Source organism: Taeniopygia guttata, chromosome 5 (genome assembly GCF_048771995.1).
Source record: "Taeniopygia guttata chromosome 5, bTaeGut7.mat, whole genome shotgun sequence".
Taxonomy (NCBI): domain Eukaryota; kingdom Metazoa; phylum Chordata; class Aves; order Passeriformes; family Estrildidae; genus Taeniopygia; species Taeniopygia guttata.
This window is the reverse complement of record NC_133030.1, coordinates 43,443,823-43,450,971: the sequence shown is the minus strand read 5'-3', so window position 1 is coordinate 43,450,971 and position 7,149 is coordinate 43,443,823.

Sequence of the window (7,149 nt, the reverse complement as noted above, 5' to 3'; positions counted from 1 at the left end):
GGCGCGGTGGGACTGCAAGGGGCGGTCCTTGGGCGAACCCACGGGGGACCGGCGGGGGGAGCGCTGTGCCGCGCTGCGCTGACGCCTCCGGCCTTGCTGCGGAGAGGTGCGCAGCTCGCACCCTGGATTGCAGGATTGCAACCAGGTAACTCCCGTTCGGTAACTGCAAGGTAATGCAATCTCACTTTGTCAGTGAGGCCTCCCAGAAAACCCATCTTATGTGCTCTAAAACAAATTTCACACTTAAATTAAATTTCACATTCTATTTCACAGAATCAACTAGGTTGGAAAAGACCTTTAAGATCATTGAGTCCAATCTATGACCTAATTGACAAAGTCAATTAGGCCATGGCACTAGGTACCACATACAGGCTTTTCTTTAACACCTCCAGGGACAGTGACTCCACCACCTCCCCAGGCAGCCCATTCCAATATTTAATCATCCTTTCAGTGAAGAATTTCTTCCTAATGTCCAGCTTAAACCTCCCCTTCCACAGCTTGTGTCTTCTTGTGCTGTTGCTGGTTGCCTGGGAGAAGGTGCTAACCCTCACCTGGCTACAGCCTCCTTTCAGGTAGTTGTAGAGTGATAAGGTCTACCCTGAACCTCCTCCTCTCCAGGCTAAACACCCCAGCTCCCTTGGCCACTCCTCACTGGACTTGTGCTCCAGAGCCTTCCAGGCAGATAACATCCACAGCTTCCCCCTCATGTACCAGGCAGGTCCTAAAAGGAAATAAGGTTGGTCAGGCAAGGCCTGCCCCTTCAAAATCCATGCTGGCTGGGTCTGATTGCTTGGGTATCCTGCAGGTGAAGTGTGATTTTACTCAAGATGATCTATTCCATAAACTTGCCAGGCACTGAGGTCAGCCTGTAGTTTCCCAGAGCCTCCTTTTGGCCCTTCTTATGGATGGGTTAACATTGGGTAACCTTGAGTCATCTGGGACCTCCCCAGGACACCAGGACTGATGGTAAATGATGGAGAGCAGCTTTGCAAGCTCATCTGCCAGCTCCCTCATCACCCTAGGATGGATCCCATCTGGTCCCATAGACTTGTGAGCATCTAAATGGCTCAGCAAGTCACTAACTGCTTCCTCCTGGATTACAGGGGGGCTATTCTGTTCCCTGTCTCCATTTACTAGCTCAGGAGACAATGACATTGCACTCCAGAAAACACCCTGATCACAAGTCTCTCTTCCTGGATGAATAGGTTTTCCAGCCCTGTTAAAAAGTGCTGTAAAGGTGATTTAACTACCTTCTCCCTGGCTGTGGGACAGTGGTTAAATACTTTCCTAAAAGACCAACATAATATAGGGAACATTTGATGGGTACCTTATTGGTACCAAGGACAGTGGAGAAGGAGAGGCAGGAGGTGGCTATTTTCAGATCACAGAATATCCTAAGGCACCCAGAAAGAACATCAACTCTTCAGTGAATGGCCCACGTTGGGATCAATCCCACAACCTCTGTGTTATTAGCACTATTCTCGGACCAGCTGAGGTAATCTCAGGGTTCTCCAGGTAGCAGAGCTGAGATTCCCCTGCAGCCTGTGGTGAGGACCATGATGAGGCAGCTGTGCCCCTGCAGCCCATGGAGGGCCATGGTGTATCAGATGTCCACCTGCAGCGTGTGGAGGACCCTACACTGCAGCAAGTGGATGCCCAAAGGGGGCTGTGACCTGGTGACCCCTTAAAGAAGGACCTGACAGGACCTGTGGACCTATGAAAAGAGGAGCCTACACTGGAGCAGATTTGCTAGCAGGGCTTGTGACCCTTTGGAGAGGCTATGCTGGAGAAGTTCATGAGGAACTGGAGGTTATGGGAATAACTCACATTGGAGAAGTTTGTGGAGAATTCTCCAGAGGAGGGACCACACAACAGAGCAGGGGAAGAGTGTGAGGTGTTCCACCCCATGACAGAAGGAGCAGCATTATACATTTGTGTGAGATGAACTGACTACAACCCCCATTCCCCTGCTCTTCTGATGGAGGGGAAATAGAGAAAATTGGGAGTGAAGTTTAGCCCAAGAAGAAGTGAGCTTTTTTAAAAAAAAAATTATGGTGTTTTTTTTTTTTTTTAATTTGGGGCTATTTCTCACTATCCTACTCTGATCTGTTGGTAATAAATTAAAAATAAATTAATTTCATTTTCCCCAGTCCCCATGTTTTGCCTCTGACAGTAATTAGTGAGTGATCTCTCCCTGTCTTTATTTCAACCCATGAGGCTTTTGTTGTTGTCTCTCCCTGTCCAGCTGAGGGGAGTGACAGAAGAGCATTGGTTGGCACATGCCATCCAGATAGAGTCAAGCTGCCACAGTACCCCTTTTGTTTCCATCCAGCTTCACTTCATTTTTGTTTTCCTCACTTGTACTCTGCTGCAGACCTTAATGTCAATGCCCGCACAGTGAGGACTTGCTGCTAAATATCATCTCTAAGAAACAAAGCAGCTACAAATTATGAAGGGCAGAGATAAGGGTGATTACCCTGCTAGCACACTGAGGATACAGGGCCCACGTGGCCAGTTGCTGCATCAGCCATATGATGGCTAAACTGGCTGCAATCCCATAAGTTTCTTTCCCTTCTAGGACAGATGGGAGCTTTTGAACTGATGGGGAGCAGTGAAGCATCGCAGCTTAGTCTTGGACGATTACAAATTATGTAGGAAAGACCATTTTTTGGAAGGAAACTTCACGGATTGGAGGGGAAAGAGGAAGAAAATAAAAAGTCAGGGAGATGTGCACCTGATATATTGCTGAGGAAATGAGAGAAATAAATACAGATTGAACGTGAAGTAACAACTCTGAATCACATAATTTAAAAAGCCTAAAAATACAGGGAAAAGTTCTACTGTTCTTGTGTCTGCTAAAGCATATGTAAGTTTTGCAATAGATTTTTGTGTTTGCAAATTCACAACGTCCATGGCTCTGGCTGATAGTGGGCATAATAGAGGGGTGTCCATTTAAAGCTACTGTGCTATTGCATATAAAAATCAAAAATAGCAACTCTAACCTCAGCACAACCACTGATTCCTGACCACAGCCCACTGCTTCTACCCGGGATGCTTAAAAGACTGCTGGCCGGGCTATCAATCCTCTGCTTTAATGGCCAGATCCCACATGCTGGCAATGCTCCCAGCACAGGGAGCAGGTCAGCATCTGCTTTTTGCTGGCCTCTCCTGGGAAAGCTATGGGAGGTTTCTTCAGAGTTATTTTGCTCCTTGCAGCTTTCTGTTAAACAGGCTGACACTGGGTCTGCCGCAGAGAGGGGAATAAAAAAGAGGCTTTTGTAGCATAACAATGCCGTGTGCTGATGTGCAGTGGGCAATTATGTAACCAACGCTAAATCTTTCTATAATTAGAACAAGCACCTAGTTAGAGTGATCAGAGCTCTTTTGTGTGCGCCTGCACGGGGCTATGCAAGAAAAACCTTGGCTTGAAAGAAAGATGCTGGCTTGATTTCCCTTCCCTTTTCAACTGGTGAATAAATTAAATCTCAGATTACCCCAAATTGCTGTGAAAGACAAACTGTGAAAAGCGTTTCCTTTTCATTCCTGTTGAAGACATTTGCATCCCAGGTGTGAATCTCATGAAATGCAGATCCAAACCCAAAGACTCAGCCTCTCTGTCCCAAGCACTGGAGCAGCAAGAGCAGCCAGACTGCCTGAGGAGAGGACAGAAGGTCAGCATCAGCCCTCCCTGTTGAGAATCGATGTATTTTTCAGATTCACTTTGATGAAGAACATGACAAGATATCTGCAAAGGCTCACTTATACTAGATATTCGTCATGTATGAAGAGGAGACTTAGGAAAAGAGAACAAAACAGTCCCAGAAAGCAGATGATCCTATGGTTTTTTGTTTGTTTTGTTTTGTTGTTTCTTTTAATTCTTGGTCCAACTTAAATAGATATTCGCAGGTTTCACCTTTATATTAGCAATAGAAAGTTCAGAGCTGATTCTGGAAGCCATAAAATTTTAAAATAGCCTCTTCTTACCAATCATACTGTTCAGAGCCAATATTTAATAAAACATGTCTTGACAAAAGCATGCCCATAGCCCAAGGTCCTTCAGCCCCTGTTTCTCAGTAGTCACCAAAGTCTGAATGTGACAATGGAAACTGATGTGCTCCTTGGAGAGCAGGACTTTACACAAGCAGCAAAATCCACTTCTACCAGTGTTTTGTTCCTTCAAGGCCTCTGCTCAGCCTTGTGTGGAATCAGTTTAGACAATTACATGCCACCTCCATACTTCTCTCTCATAATTTCTGTTGGCAAAAAAATTTCCCCTTACTTTATTTGCTAAAGCTGTTGGTGCCTAAAGGACACTCCACTTCTTGCAGGTTGTTGGGAAGTGTCAGTGACCAACATGTCCTATGTGAAATGATCTTATCACCTGCCAGTGGAATGCTCCAAGACCTTTGCCAAACACCCCCAGAGTCTGTGGTTTTTACAGAGGTACATGAGAACATTTTTGCCTGAGAAAGTTTACTTTTCTACAATATGCAACAAATAACGGAAATTAAACCAGCCTTCATTTCAGTCTCTCCAGAGGACATAGACATGGCTGGAAGGATGTAAAGATTTTTTTACAAAGCCACTAATAAACCTTGTGATCTTCTTCTCCCAGGTATAATTATTCCTTCTGAATGCTGCCTGTAATGCCTAAGGGAATGTGAAGTACAGGGGTTGGTGATGTGGTTGAACCTTCTCTTCTATTTCACTGTTTAGCATCTTACCTGTCCAGAATTTATCCCTTGAGTTAAGAAGTGTTGTTTATTGTGATCATTTTTATCCAAGTATGTGCAGCAACTGGTAGGCATACAGATATCTGATATTAACAATAGCTTATTCCATTACTTTGTATCATAATCTTCATTTGTTACAAGATGTTTCATGAACTATTTAATTCTGGATTTGCAAATGTGAAAAGTGCTGAATTAGATAAAAAAGGTGCAGAGGATTTAATAGCCTAAACCTACCCCAAAAGATTTCTCAGAATGCATCAGAAATATGTTCTTAAAACCAGCTGTGATAGTCTCATCAAACTAAAAATGTCTCTGCTCCCAACCATGCCAAGACCTCCACAGAGCCTGAACTCCTTGTTCATTCTACCAAGGATCATTTTGGCACGATCATTTTGTGAATAGAAATGCATATGGAAACTTGATATCACTATTGTCCAGAAAGATATTGTCAAAAATATCCTGATAAAACAGAAAGGAATTAATCCTTTTTGTCTTAGAGGGAGATTTATATTTGGGGAAGATACATTTCAGATTCTCAGAACCATTCCTTGCCTAATGTTTCTTTTGTGAGGAGCACAGAATAAGTTAAGTTGGTAGGGACACACAAGAATCATTGAGTCAAACACCTGGCCCTGCACAGGACACCCCAAGAATCACACCACGTGCCTGAGAGCGTTGTCCTGATGCTTCTTGAACTCAGGTTTGGTGCTGTGACCACTTCTGACTGTTCCTGTATGGGCCCTGGCTGCTCAGGCTTGCCCAAAGCAGATCTGGTAATAATGAAACTGTCTCTTCCCAGAAGATTTCAGCTTTGATTACAAGAGGATAAGGGATAGAAAAGTGAGCACCTCCCACAGTTTTTCAAAGGTTAAACACTCTCATTGTTAAATATTTCAACCTAATTTCTCATTTGAATTTCCCTAATTTCCACTTCCACTACTTGTAATGGTTTTGCTTTCCTCTACGAGATTAAGGAGTGGCTTAATATCTTGCATTTCTAATTTGTACAAATTGCCTCTCAATTTCTTCTAATGAACAAAATATACTAAATGTTTTCATTTGCTCACTCAGGTAATTTTTCCTTGTAATCTAATTGTCAAAGAGCAGATAAATGGAGTTAACCTCATTCTAATCTGGCAATAGTAACATTTACCTCTTAAACTTCACCACAAAACAAATCAACTTATTGTATTTCCCCTACACTTCCAATTAATGATAGCCTTATCTTACCTTTGTTGTCTTTTAACCCTCTTCTACCTTCCAGAATTGTTTTAAACTTGAAGCCCAGGACAAGAGTCCCTCTAGAGTTCACCATATCCCTTCTTCCACATCCATGGCCTGCATGAGACTTTTTGTTACTTCATAGTGCAATAAATTTGTTCTAAGCTCCTTGTCTCTCATAACCCTCATTGTCCTTTTCAGAGCCACTGGTTCCCAGCACAGCCTGTATTTAACCCCACATTTTTTGCTTACAGATATGTGAGTTTGCACGATGGGATGTTGGAACACAGCTCATTTAAATGAGCTCTACTTACCAAGTCATCTAGCTCACACTGTATGACTCTCCTCCCAGTATCCCTGAACATTTTGCCACTCATTTTGAAACATACACTTTATGAATAGCAATTTCATATTGACAGCAAGCTGATGAAAATGGTGACTAGCATAAATCATAGTGTGTGCCTTCCTCTGTAACTTCCTCAGAAATACCTTATGCAACATTGATCCACTGCTGATTCATTTGTACTTTGAAATGCCAGCCACTTCCCAACCCCAGTGGCACACCTCTTCAAGTGTTGCACAGTGCTAATTCTTTAATCAAAGCATCATCATAAGCAGAAGATAGAAGTAATAGTGTGGTGATACATTCCCCCCATACAGCATTAAATAATACTCCACAGCAAAGAAAGAAGGAGAAATGTTAAAATAGGAGGGATAAAACATAATTTTTTCACTGAGACTAGTATAGCAGCTGGGCAGAGAGGGCTTGGCAGCTTCTAAGGGCCCCCTTTTCTATGGGGGAAAGCAGTCTCCTGAATCAGGTGGCAATATTGCCAGATATGACAACAGCAATACTGTTATTAAATGAGTGACAGAATTGGGTAGAAGGGATGACAGATGAGTTTTGCTTAGGAAAATAATTGATAAATGTTGGGTGACAAAGTCTTGTATCTTTACCTTTGTATGAATTGCTCATAAGACACCAGCAATCTCAGAGAGAAGGGCAAGTATCTGTCACTCATAGAGGTGGTGACAGAGCTGCTGTTACCACAGTGTTAAGCCAAAAGCTGATTCCCACTGGAGCTGACGAGTTCAGGCATAGAGAGACTGCACAGGATTGCCCTTACCTTCCTCCAAATCTCCCCAGTCCAAAAAGTTGTAGCAGATTAATTTATCCTGGAGGAGTAGTTCACCC